Consider the following 14,549-nt stretch of genomic DNA (forward strand, 5'->3'; position numbering starts at 1 on the left):
ACTGGCTGTTTTCTAAAGCTCTGTATTGATGTAACTTTTTAAAGGTTCCACATCCTTGCACTCAGAAGGGTTATAACTAATTTGATAAATCCATCTGTGAGATGGTGCTAATGGGTGTGGAGTCCCAGTCATCATTGTGCATCTTAATAGCTGATTCTGGGGCTACTGCTCTCTTGTTCTCCAAGAGCAGTCCAGTGCTGAGAATTTCAGAATGCCGAGAAGTGGGGCCAGTTCTAACAGAGGCGGTTGGCCGCTGGACTGTCATACCTGCAGGCAGCTAGCTGGCCCTGCCCTGCAGTAGGAGTGAAATAATTCCCATTGACACCAGACAAACTATCTAAGTTTAGGGAGAGGAAAAAAAGTCTCTTATATTACACTTCTATTAAGCATTTTTCTGCTTCTTGGACTGTGGAGATTTACGTACCAACTGCTCTCTGGAAGCTACCATTCTTCTGGTCCTAAGGTTAATACCACTTGCCCTTCACGACCCAGACAGCCCCCTTTATAACAGCAAGCTGAAACAGGCCTTGTCTGAGTTGACATGGCACTTGCTGCCTGCATATTTTATCAGCCTTGAAGACCTTCTGCCTGCCTCTAGGGGCTGAGCTGCCACTGTGAATTGGTATCCATGAGTTGTAGGCTGCCTTAATCTCCAAGACTTTGTTGCCAGGCATCTGGTTTTGATAGCAGAATGCAAGGAGAAAACTGATGTGACATTCTGTACTCTGTAAAATAAAAAATATCCTCATAATGAAAGGGATAGCCACTATATCTGGCTCTTCTGGGAAGGCTCAAAAGGATCCACCCCCAGTAGGAAATGATCAAGTTGGAAGATGGAAGAGAAAGTTTCTGGCCATCCTCAAACCACAGGGACAACTATTGGTATCTTTCTCAAAGCTTCAACTTCTGTGGCCCATCCTGTATCTTGATTTTTTTTCCGTCCACTTAAAATCATCCTACTTCTGTTTGGGAGAGCGGTATGGTGTGCATTCACAGACAGTACCTGACAAATGTGCCTGTGTACATATTGTAGACAAACAGAGAACAGAGTATCAAATCAGGGTTGGGATCTTTGAACTCCGGAAACTCTAATAATCTAATAATCAGCTCTGTTTGGACCAGGCCCCGCCTAGCAAAACAGGCCAGGCAGACATTCCGATTATCAAACGGGTTCATTTTAAAATTCCTGCTCCGAGGCAGCTTCCCTTTAGCTGTCAAAGCTGTACTATTTGGTTTTAAATAAAAATGGAGTTAACATTACTGCTCATTTTGAGTGAAATTAAATTGGGCTTTTCTACATTCTGATTTAACTTCTCATATAACATTAAGACGGAGTTCCTTCTCCCGAGCCAGGCTCACTGCTTTTTGCGCGATACTACCCGGGATGTGTCTTCTCTGAGGACACCAGGGGACGTCTCATTTTCCTTAGGTCTTTTCAGAGGTTCTAGACCAAGGGTGCTCCCTGAGTCTCTCTCCTTAACCCTCCTCTCAGTCCCTGTGAGGTTGGAACTGTCCAGTCTGCTATACATATGGGCCTTGGGGGGGAGGGCGGGTCAAGGGCTTCAGCGCAGTGTTTCACTTTAAGTGACCCCAGGCAGGTCCACACCGAGGGAAGGATAGGGAAGTAACACTCACTGAGGCCCCACTATCTCCCAGGGGCTATGCTAGCTATTTTCTGATGTCACTACATTTCATTTGCAGAACAACAGTAAGAAGTAAATGATGTCCTCTCTGTACCGATGAGAAAACAGAGGCTCAGAAAGTTTGTTCTTCTTGCCCAAAGAGCAAAGAACCACCCTGAGGCAGAACCAGAATGTGACCCAGGGCTGGATACTGATGAAATCCAGGTATTTTTCACCATACCTCTACAGCTTCAAAATCTTAATCCACTATTAGATTTGGTATTTGGACTCAAAGTCTGCAACTGCATCGGATCTGCGAAGGCTCCTCCACTACCCTAAGGGGACAGGTCAATATTTCCTCTATGTCAGGCACATTCTGCAAAGTGACAGTGACCTTCAGAAGAATCCTGGGACCATGACCTTACTTTATGTACCAGTTAGGACCCAGGAGGAGAATCTAATTATTGAAAAACACAATGAGAAAAAGACGCACTTTCCAGAACCTGCTGATCATATAGTAGAAATCACAACAACCCACTTTCTAGTTACTTCCATCATGAAAGAAAAATGAAGTCGTGGAATCTCCTGGAAAGAGCTGGCCTGCTGACACCCAAGTGCTGTTAGGGGAAAGGTCTTGGCAGGACAGTGGGATGGTTCCAGGCTCAGTCCTACAAACAGTAGGTGAAGGACGTCAGCAGGTGTATTCCCCTCTCTATGTCTAGTTTTGTGCATTTGAAAAGTAAGATAAATTGAGTATGCACCCTCTATGATGCCCTCCATCTGTGAAGGTCATTCCCAGGCAGAGATGGGGGCCGTCCCAACCTGAGCCACGTGAAGGAGATTGTATTGCATTTCAGGCACTATCTGTGACACCACAGAAGGACAGCAGGGAGATGTGTACTTTGGAGACTCAGATCTTGGTCACAGCTAAAGTGACCAAGACAGGAAGTAACTGAGTAAACTACCACTGATCTGCTTCTTCCCTGGGACACCTGAGGCCTTGATGTCAGTATCACAAACAGGGAACTGTGAATCAAAGTGGTAGCAGAAATAGCTCCCCACATTCAGAGCCACAGACACCAGTAGGGGTTGAGACCTCTAATGAGGCAGGATAGCAACTAAACCCATGCAGGGACAGGCAGGGTCAAACTGGAGGCAGGACGAACCCAGAGCATCCATTGGAGCTGCTCTTAAAGGACCTGACACCACCTTTATAAAGTGGAACTTGCGGCTCTAGTGAGGAGTGAGTCAGAGCACACATCTCTAAGACGCGAGTATTAACCCCAGTGGACATATGACTCAGGAAGCCAAGGCTACATGTACAGTGAGGCCCAGGGCTCAATGTTCCCTCTGGGTGTTCTGACATTTTCCAGGACATCTGCTATGTTTCTTGGGTAAGGCTAGGGGTCCCAGTAGGGTGAAGTGAGGGTGGGGTCTGCAAGGTTTCTATGGCCATCGGAGTTTATCCAACTGGATACTTGGCCAGGGGATTTGCATCTGAAAACAGAGAATTATCAGGGGTGCTACTAGTTTAAAACATGGCAACATGATTGTATTTTTGTCCTGGGGTTATTTGCCTATCTCTAGTTAGTTTTTGACCTCATGTTTAACTGCCAGAATTCAGATGGCCCTGATATTGGGCTTGACACTCTTCACTTGTTAAACGGTGGTCTCTAAGGTACCACCCCGCCCTACAATCCTTTCCTATGTATCTGTGCCCATATGTGTTATTCATTAGGTGACCTTAGTATTGTTGTGATTCTTCCTTAGGGACAGAGCACAAAGCCTACAATTTGGTTACAATTCTGCCACCAGTCAGCTGTGGGGTGTGGGGGTACTTCCTCCCTCACTCTGAGCCCCAGTTACATCAGCCTAACTTCCCAGAACTGCTGGGAGGACTCAGTGAGACGATGCATGTGCTCAAAATGGAGAGATCCCAATGCATGTGAGCTGGCTCAGAACGCACACAGCCATGCCCACTGTGAACACACTTCATGTTTACCATGAGGAGCAGTGTTTATGTAGGGCATTCCAACTGATGGAAGGCAACCATTCCCTTAGTGTTTTGGTGCACTGTGGGAAGGTTGGCATGTCTGTCTTTAGGTGATATTCACAGAGTTGGAGGCTATTAAAACATGAAACAATATTTGAGGTCAACTGCTTCTCCCATTGGACAGATGAAAAAAACCAAGACCCAGGCAAGAAAAAAGATTCTCCAGGGTCATGCGGCTGGTCAGAGAGTCCCTTCGACACAGTGTGGTAGTCATTTCTACTAGTTGTGGAGGCATTGCAGAATGCCACCCTCTCAGGCAGCCCTGGGCCTGGCCCAGGCTGGACACCAGGTACTAAACCACCAGATTTCACTTCCTCAGGCTCAGTTCACCAGCATGGTTGAGCCAAGGCTGGATTGCTTCGTGTTTGACATATACAAATGTCAATGTTTTCCTGACAACCCTGATTTGTATATTCAACAAAGAGCCACATGAAGCATCATGCCCCTGTGGCAATTCTCTTATAGGTGAATGATGCATTTCTCTTAGAGGTCACATAACAGAGCTTCATATTTGAAGCTACAGTTTATTATTCGGAGCCCCAGAAATTAGCATTCTCAAAACACTGTCAGTCCTTAAAGACTATGCCCAGCTCAAGGGTACTTCCTAAGCTATCACCTATTCTGAGGCAAAGTCCCCTTTTCTTAAGCAAATCTCCACAACTTCCCAATCATTAACTTTCAGGGTCACAAGAGACCTTGAAGACCATCTGACATTGAGAAAGTGAGGTCCAGAGACATGCTGGAGTTTGTGTAAGGATGCACAGAATGTGGGTTGCAAAATTAGTAGTAAGATCCTGTTCCTAACCCTGTGATTGTGACAATGATGATGATTTATTTGAAGCTGTGGGCAACAACAAGCAAATAGTATCTTAAAGAATTAGGAAAATTCTCAAAATCTAGAATATAATTTTCTGGAATAGGCTAGCAAAAACTTATACATGGCTAGGTTTCAAATATCTCCCCATAATTCAATAGCTCAAATAATCTCCAGTAGAGCTTGCTGGATTCTTGCATCCTAGATGTACTCTTCTGCTGACCCGCTGCTTTTTGATGGCTGCTGAAGCTCCCTGCTAGAGAGCAGGTCTGTGCACAGGACAGAAGATGAGGAGAGAACAGAGGGAGAGGAAGCCCAGCTTAGGAGCGAAGAAGAAAGATCTCTAGAGAATTCTTGCAAACTCTTCCAACTGTGGGCCTATACTTTTGGTCAATTGGAGTCTTGGTTTTCTCGTGTATAAACCTGAGATGTTTATCACAATAATGATGCTGATAAAAATAATATCTGCTGTGACAAACAAATAAGGAAGTGAATGTGGAAGTGCTTTCTTAACTATGAGACACTGTGTATGGATGTCCTTACCACCTGGGTCTCACAGAGCCTCGGATTTACCACTAGGAACTGAGGGATAAGCTGACCTGACTCACCTTGGAGGACCCAGGAAACACCGACTAGAACAGGTGTCCTCCTCCCTTGCTCTGCTTCACATCCACACTCCGGGGTGTCCCCTGGAGAACTTAGGAGCACACATGCTGTGTGCAGCCAGGCTGTTCAAGGTGAAAGCTTGGCTCTGCCACTTTATTAGATGTGTATCTCAGGGCAAATTATCTAAATTCTCTGTGCCTCATTTGTTCATCTGTAAGATGAGGATTGAAGCAGTGACCATCTCAGGGAACTGTGAGGAGGATGAAATGCAGGACGTACACGAAGTACTTAGTGCAGTGACTCACACACAGTTTAGACTGAAATGATGGCAGCCATCACTGGCTCTTCAGGTGGCTCCAGGGATCAGCCACAGCAGAGGAGAGTTCCTGGGCACATGCCCAGCACTGAAGGCAGAAAGCTGAGACTATGTCCATCCTTGTTGAAACTCCTTACTCAAGCTTTGCTTTTTGATGTGTTGATCAAGCTTCCCTTTGGAAGTGAAGTCACACTAGACCTTGAATAACAAGAGTTGGATTCTAGCCCTGGCTCTGTGCTATTACTTCAAGTAAGCCACTTAACCTCTCTAGGCCTTAGTTCCCCATCTGAAAAAAATAAAGGGAGGAAATAAAATGATTCTCTCTCCTCCATCTCTACCATTCTAAGACCAATTTTACCTTGTGGGCAGATGGCTGAAACAAGTTCTGTGGCTTGGCTCTAGTTGGTTGGTCAGCGGGATCCCAAGAGTTCTGACTTTCTGCCTAGACTTGAATAATTAGGGGCTTCTACGCCTCCCTTTCTAGGTTGTTTCCTAAAGGGGCACTTAGTCCACCAGTCACTTTTGATATTAACCCAGCAGCTGTCATCAACATCTGGTCACTCACTTCATAAAACTAAGCACCAAACCTGGCACCTGCCTGACCCCTCCCACAGCCACTCTTCATTTGTCCTGGGGCCCTGGAACTGAAATCATTCACTTCCCACCAGCTTGCTCCCTAGAATGCATCTGGGAACCAACCACCCAATTCAAAACATCTGTTTAGCTCACTTATAATCAAGCTGCAGTGAAGAAGGGGCAAGTCTCCTTCAATGAATCAATTATATAAACACAGCCTTGGAAGACAGTCTTGGGAGAGGCTGTTTAGCACGCATGCCTACATGGTGGGAGATAGGCACCAAAAGCTTAATTCTTACTTCTCTTATCTGGTGACCATAACAATGTTACAGAATAAGCAAATGGGGCTTTGCTCTTCATTCAAAAACAGAAAAGTGAAAATAATTAAAACCGTAGGCATTCTAAAGTTACTAGCCTAGCCTTCTCATTTTACAGATGGGAAAACTGAAGCTTAGGAAGGTGACGTGACTTGGCTACACTGGAATAGCTGGGGCCTGGGGAAGTCAGAGAGTGGGGACCAGACCTCAGTCTGGGCTTCCAGTCCAGTTCTCTGCTTGTGATTTCCAGGAAGCATCCATGGAAGCAACCAGCCATGTGGGGTTCTTAACAGAATGAAGGAGGCCTGATAGAAACTCTAGTAGTACGCAGACTGCTCAGCCTGACATCCATCCCAATGAGGTCATTCCTGAAACCAGGAGGTAGGGTGACAGGTCTGAGTGGTGTCGTATCCACAACAGCCAGAGGAGGCTGTTGGACACAGAACGTCAATACCTCAGAACATACCAAACAGTCCTGCCCACTTACTCCTCTGTCTCTGCTGGTGAGGATCTCCTGGAGGCTGGAGATGAATATGGAGTTCTTCTCTGCTGCCAATCTCAAAAAAACAACAGATACCAGGTTGCTCAAGGATGGACTTTGTGCCCTTCCAGAATTCCAAGTCCAGTGGAGGAGATGGACTTACTTACACTTGACTCTTATCATAAGTAGACACAGTGAGACCATGGGAAGTAGAACAGAAGAGACTTACTACCTGGGGGGAGCAGGGACAGAGGCTCACGGAGCAGACAACTTCTAGACTGCCTTTTGAAGAGTCAAAGGATTTCTATAGATGGTAAAAGTTTAGCTAGAATTTTTGTTAAGAATAGAAGAAAAATAAGGCTATTTCCGGCAGGTAGAGAACTAGTATTGTTTATTTTTGTGTAGTGATAAAAACTTTGAAGCTGGAACAGGATCGAATCCTAGCTTGGATAGTATCATGGTTAAAGGTGAAGTGCTTTCAGGGTGCAAAGGGCAAAACTAGGGACTAAAGAGTTTAAAGGGAAAACCTTCTGGCAGTAGAGCCATGCCACCAAAACACAGGCTATTCTACTGGCCTCTCACAGGAATGAGCCTCAGTTCTCTTCAGCAGGCACCTGTGTTCTGGAGACATGGATATCTGTCCTCATCATTTTTACAAAGATGCTGTTAGGAATCATGACCATTCCCATTTCCAGATGACAGACAGAATCAAAAGAGTAGTTTACTGGCTAAAGGTAATAAATAACTCCCAAGACTCAGAACTGGAAATGAATTCCACATCTGGGCTCCCAGTGTAAGTTTCTTCCCCACTGTTCTGCTCTTTCCCTTCAGACAGAGGCTAGAAGACCACTGGCTTGGATGTTACAAAGGAGATCGAAATATGCAGTAAAGAGTTGAATCAAAGGCCTGTGGTTCCCAAACCTATCCTACAGTCCCCAGAACCCAGGATCTTGTTTTTAAGAAGTTCTCCAAATGACAATGAGGCAACTAGACTGGGCCTGGGCCTGGGCCTGGGCTCATCCATTCCAGGACAATACTGACATGCAACCCTTGGGATAGCACAAGCCCACTGGGCCGGTGGCGGCTTGGAGTTCAAGTGATGGGATGGGTAAAGCAATAGATGGGAGTGACGCATGAGGAAATGCTTTGTGGTCCAAGTCTGAGAAAACAGGACCTGTGACCTGTGCTTCTGCTCTGGAGGGATTACAGGCGGGCTCTGCCAAACAGACGGCCAGCCTCAGGCAGGGCGCTGACCTCTCTGTGCCTAACTTCTCCATTTGTCAGATGAGACTATTTGACCAGACAGCTGCGGGTCCTGACAGCTCACAACGCCTGTGGATTTCCCCCGGACAAATCGTACTAGTCGTCTACCCAAATGGGCTAAAGTGCTATTAATCAGAGGTCTTCTCTAACATCAAGTTTTGCATCCAAGGTTGCCCTTGACAAAACATTTCACTTTAAGAGGATTTCCTCTCGTTTTTCTCACTCTTGATCAGTCGTTTTCCTGCATATGCTTTGGCCACATGTCTTCTAAGTTGGTTAGAAACACTCTGTATATAATAAATACCTCAGATGTCCCAAAGCTGTCAAAACAAAAACTTCTCAGCTCACTCCTGCCTACTGAATACGCTTTTTTAGATTAAGAGAAAACATAAGATTTCCCATAGTAGTTAAAGTCACAGCTTTGGATTCTAAACCAAAGTATGTCAGCCCAACTACTGTTTTCCCCTTAGCCATATGTCTTTCTTGGAACAAATTATATGACTTTAGGAAAGAGAGGGCTGTTGGGAACATCCCTATTTTTTTAATGAAACAGATACCCTCAGGGGCTGAAAAGGTCCAGGTTGAGAATTGAGAGACCTGCATACACTCCTAGGTTGCCCCTGGATTGTTCAGCAAATGTTGCAGTTTCATCTATTATATATTTATTAAGAACCCTACTGAGGACAAAACAGTCTGTAAAGTGAGGATTAAGTCCTGGGGATGCAAAATGGAACAAGATGTGGACTCCTTGACCCCGAAGAGCTCACAGTCTAGGAATCATGGTGTCTTGAGGATGTGAATAACTAAGATATGAGGAAAACTGTGACATCAGTCACAGAAAGCGCTGCAGAAGGACATTGTATAACCTTCCTTGGGACAAAATGGGGAAAGCAAGGTCCATAACCTGCAGGCTATTAAAATTTGGGGTCAGTGTGGTCACCAGCTGTGAGCTGTGAATGCTCACTATAGGGTTTTCAGAAAGGAGCTCTTCTAAAACTAACAGGCCTACTATATCTCTGCTAAAACTGAAAAGCCTTGTTTGCCAAGCAAACCTTCCTGTTAGGTTTGGTGGTTCCTCAAACCCAGGGGTACTGTGCACACATATGAAACAATCCTACACTGCAACAGCATGGATGAAAATGGAGAGCGTTATGCCAAGTGAAATAAGCCAGGTGGTGAAATAGAAATAGCATATCATTTCACCTGTACGAGGAACCTAATGAACAAAACAAACAAATGAGCAAAACAGAACCAGAGGCACAGAAATAAAGAACAAACTGACAGTGACTAGAGGGGAGGGGGAAGGGGAACAAGGGAGAAAGAAGGGAAAGGGTCTAATCAACAAACAGGTACACATGACCTGTGGACAGGGACAATGGAGTGGGGAATGACTATAGGGGGCGGGGTGCAGGGGAGAGCAATGGAGGAAAACTATAATGGAACAACAAAACCAAAAACCAAAAACCCAATCACACAACAAGTATTTAAAAAGCACTTTTCAGATAGTTGTTTGGGACCATCTTAGACTGGTGATAAAAGTGAAGGGGAAGGGGCAAGTCAAGGGATGTGTATAAAGGAGCCACGTGCATGGACAATGGGGTGGGGATTGACCGTAGGAGTAGGGGGTGGGTGGGGCTGGGGAGAGCAATGCGGGAAAAGATGGGACAACTATAAACTGAACAACAGTAAAAAAAAGTGAACTAGGTTAGAATCTCTATGAGGAGCAGGGGCAAGAGCTTGGCAATCTGTAAACACTCATTGGATGAGTGGATGAATGGTGGAAGGAAGGAAAGAGAGAAGGAAAGGGGGAGGGAAGGAGGGAAGAAGGGGAAGGGGGAGGATTGAAGGAAGAAAGGAAGAAAGAGATAAATGTGGCATTTAACATCTTCTCTGCTTTTTGGTTAGGTACATTAGACTCATCCATGATTGCTTTATCATGTGACCTAGTTTACATTTGGGGCATAAAAAGGATAAAATACAAAAATGATTTGGTTGGAAAGACACATCAGGGAAGCTCCAGGTTTTGTGAGAATGGGCATCATCCAATCTTTGGGAATTTGCAATGGTCAGGAAATAACCATTCCCTGGATAAATCAGAATTTTCTCAGATTTCAAGAGGGGGATGATACCACTCTAGTGTTATTTTGAAAATTCCATCAATTTGCACACTCATTCCCTCCACCTGGAATGCCCTTCTCACTGGTCTCGGTTGTCCCTGGGGTCCAAGGCCCAGCCCAGTGGTTCCCACCTCCAGACCGTCTTCTATGGAACTGACCCCTGCTGAGTTCCAGAAAGCTTTGAACATGCCTCTGTGACTGCACTTGTCATACAGCAGGCAGGTCTTCCCCCCCTGAGAGCTCCTCGAGGGAAGGGAGTGTGTCCATTTGCCCTTGATCACTGCTCTGCCTAGAGCAAAAGCAGGCAAACCTCTGGTGCTCAGAGTACGTGCATCCCCATCCTCCCGTTCTTTGTGGCGTCAGAGGCACACTAAGGGGAATAATGCATGTAGGTGAGGATGCAAAAGTGACCTTCAGGAGGGAGGACAAAATTGGGAGCCACCTGCCCAGGTATGAAAGCTGAGACCATGCCATCAGGAAAGCGAATACATGGACAGAAGCCCAGCCAGCCCCGAGCGATCCTTTCCATGACTGTCTGTCTCTCTTGCTCTCGGTTTCTCTTTCTCTGTCCCTCATGCCTCCCTCTCTTTCTTTCCCTTTCGTTGATGCTTTTCCCACTGTGGCTGTGACAATTGTTTTAAATGGATCTCTTTCTGACTTGTTTTTCTTGTCTTTGTGTCAGCTGGTTAATCATTTATTATATTTTAATCTGACTTGTTTCCTGTCTTCTTTTTATTCAGTCTGTCACTGACAGAAGTAATTGTTGGTATTTATTGAGTGGATCTGTTTCTTCATTTTAAAGGTACAAGATATGAGCAAGTGGAGCATTTTAAACAAGCCTCTCCTTGAGCCAACTGCTTTTTACTTATTTCCATGGGTTGAGTTCATTGGCTTCAGCGGGGCCAGTGGTCCTCAGGGTGACAGATGTTCCCTGCTCTTGCTCTGGTATGACTCCTTGCATTGCTGTTCCCTTTGGGACTCAGCCTTCATGGCGATGGCACCCAGAAGCCTTTTGCTTACCATGTTGTAGATAAAAATGCAGTAGCATGGAGTAGGAAAGAACTCGATTTCCCAGCTCGGTGGAGTGGGGATGGAAGAGAATACAAAAAGGCCTGGCCGATCAGGGCAGAAGAATTGGTAAGAAAGCTTTCGGCACTGACAATGGTCCACAAGGGAGCTGGGAGCTGCTTTTCACCAATTCCAGGCTCTGGAGGGTGGAATGGCTGAACGTGGCCAGCCACGTTAAATATGTGATTTCAGAAATGGGATCAAACTGACTTCCTGTCAGAGCTATGAAGCAAATCCTACAGGGGACTGGAAGGCCTTTTGGTTTTCCATTTTTGGTTCTGTGATAGGTTGATTTTTTTTTTGAAGGAGAAATAGATTTAATTTACCCAATATTTTCAATCAAAGAAATTGATATATTAACAGGACAGGTGATAGTGGTAGCAACAGCAGGGAAAGTAATTAAAAAGTCTAATAATTTTTCTTTCTTTCCTAAAGCACCAGTACCTAAATTGGACGGGCCCTTGGGATTGAAAGCAGACAAAGTTTTAATAGAAGTTTTATTTAAAGTCCAACAAGGACTTTGTTGTGCCCTGATGCTGAGGTGTTGGGAGGAATCCTTCTTTTGCGGGAGTTAATGTCCTGGATATTGGAGGACCGGAAGTCCAAAATCAAGGTGTCATCAGGGCCAGGCCCTCTTCGATGGCTCTAGGGGAGAATCTGCCCCATGCCTCGTACCCTGTGGGGACTGCCAGCAACCCTCAGCATTCCTGGGCTTGTAGATGCATGGCTCTAATTTCTGCCTCCATCTGTCTATGGTATCCATCCTGTGTTTGTGTGTGTCTTTGTTTACTCTTATGATAAGGGTACCAGTTATGCTGACTTAGCGCTCACTCTAATCCAGTATGGGTGGACTCAACTGCATCTGCAAAGACCCTGCTTCCAAATAAGATCACATTCCCAGGTACTAGGAGACCACAGTCCATGGTGGGGAAGAGGAGATGGACCATGGTGCCTGGGGGCCTGTCCCCATGTTTACGAAGAGGTGAATTACTTGGCCTACCAGAGACAGTCTCAATTCAGGGACATCAAGTCTTGGTCCTACTGCTGCCCAAATCTTGAATATCAGACTTGTCATTCAGGCCAAACATCAGGTTGTCTAGGAAGAGAGAGCCCTCTTATTTAGAGGAGACTTCATCTTTGAATTAATGTCATGATGTGGTAGAAAGAGCACTCAACTTGGAGTCAGAAAACCTGGGTTCAGTCTTTTCTACCTGTTCACCTGCTCCATAGCTTGGGAGCACATTACCAAACATCTCTGGCCCTCAGTTTACATTTCTATAAAAATGTTATGTAAAATAATATCCACCTACCACAATTTTATAACAAGCTTCAGTTTAAAAAGGGGTATGAAAGAGTTTTGTAAAGTATCAAACTTTTTTTAAAACATATGAAAATTCTCTTTCTCCTCTTCATTCGGGTCAGAACCTTTGGTTATTTGGTTTCAAATGTTGATCTGATGTTCCCACACCCAGAGCGCCCAAACATGAATTACGGTTGGTCCGGACACCATCTGTTCTGTGGCTCTAGAACTCCATGGCCCCCATGAGTCATCAAACCCCACAGGGGCCTTAATTTTTCAGCACCTGGAGCTAATGGATGGAATGGATTTTTACCTGGGTGGGTAGTTAGAGCCCAGTCCTTGTAGTCAAGCATATAAATAAGTCTTCAGGCATCAGAGTTGATGATAAAAGGAAAAAACCTTTTTTCAGATGTCCTCCCTCCTTCAAAGCCTAGGGGAATGAGTGGGCAGCTCTCTGCTTTCCTGTGATGAAATTAGCAGGTTCTGTCATTGAAGACAGGAGGCCACCGAGCTAAAATCCGATACCAAATGCCAGTGAAGAGAATATATTTTACACAACATAAAAGGCCCCAGTGTAAGTTAGAAGAAATATAGGGAGCCTTCAAAAAGGTAGGTCAAACTTTTTCCCCAAGCGGGTAATTATAGACTGAGGCTGAGTAAATCTTACTGGCCCCTCTCTACTTTGTCTCTTCTCATAAAGCACCTGTGAAAAGAAAGCCCCACTCAGTACAGGACTGGACAGCTTGCCCGACAGGGCTGGCCTGCTGCTGTGCGTCAGGAGGCCTGTGGCCAGGCTGGTGATGTCCGCTCTGGTCACCCCTCCTGGCTCCTCCCCTCCGGAAGACAGGTGAGAACAGCCAGCCGGGCACAAAGCTCTATCACTCAAGTGCCCGCATTGACTTGCAGAGACTTGATTACTTTTCACTGTCTGAAGAACTACCCCTTCAGGCGGCAATTTCCCAGTCAAATTTGTCTGCCTAAGTTTGAAGACTTAAAATTAATGAAGTTGCTAACATTTCTTAAAATGTCTTTCATGGTAGGCAATGGAAAGGTATGGATTTATCACCATGGAGCCTGGTGGCCTCTTCGGTTCATAGAGAGACGTAGGCGGAACCCTGTCTGGCCCTAACCCTGCCTTTAGTTTGCTCTGCAGTGGGTGGCAGGGTGAGTCCTCAGCCTTGGTGCTCTGGGGTGAGTCCCCAGAGGTGCTCGTTGGAGCAATGAGTCTAGCTGCCTACAGAATTGCTTCTCTGTTTTCTGAGCTCTGAGAGAGCAGGGGCAAGTCTTAGTCATTTTTGTATTTATATCACCTCCAGCACCTGGTACTGGACCAGGCATACAGAGGGGGTGGTGGGGGTAGGTGGGTCTTTAATTTGGACTCAGTTGTATGAAATATAATAAGAAACGATGCATCGGCTCTTGCCAACCTGTGTGCCAATAGCAATAATGGTGCCCACTTTGATATCCTCGTGGAGTGTCTCAGCAATGTCTGGCCAACAAAGTAGTTCCTCTCCTCTCTTGAGAAGGAAAATCATAAGAGTTCTGGGAGCCAGGCAGAGCCTGAAAGGGACCTTGGGAACCCTCTAGATCTACTCCTTTGCCCCTCCGCCCTAATTATACAGATGAGAAAGAGGAGGCCCAGGGAGAGGAAGGAGGTGTATCAGGGCCAACCAGCGAGAGACAGCACTAGCTCAGCTCTCCCCTCGACCTGCACCTCCTTTCTGGACACCCCACAGAGAGTAAGTGCAATGTCCTCTGTGTCGTGCAGGAGGTTAACCTGACTTTTTTGAAAATTCTGCATTTTATAAAAGTTGTCATTCTGTGGAGATACTGAATGACTTGAAAAGCAAATTCAAAATTTTTCCAAAGATTAGTTTTAACCACGAATCTAGTTAAAAGGCAATAATGATACAAGGGGCCATATTTCAATTATGTATAGACACTTGCCCTTATTACAAGATGACATTCAATGTCTGGGTTAAATAAAATCAAGAAATCATTCTTGTCTGGAATTTC

The 14,549-nt window shown here is 45.5% G+C and overlaps 1 protein-coding gene across 1 annotated transcript in view; it reads right to left on the reverse strand.

The window, feature by feature from the left end:
• Window positions 1-14,549, reverse strand: part of ALK (ALK receptor tyrosine kinase) — a 634,712-nt gene that overhangs the window by 424,986 nt on the left and 195,177 nt on the right. The window lies entirely within an intron of this gene.

The sequence above is a fragment of the Artibeus jamaicensis genome, unplaced genomic scaffold (genome assembly GCF_021234435.1).
Source record: "Artibeus jamaicensis isolate MK-2021 breed Jamaican fruit bat unplaced genomic scaffold, CSHL_Jam_final contig_465, whole genome shotgun sequence".
NCBI classification, from domain to species: domain Eukaryota; kingdom Metazoa; phylum Chordata; class Mammalia; order Chiroptera; family Phyllostomidae; genus Artibeus; species Artibeus jamaicensis.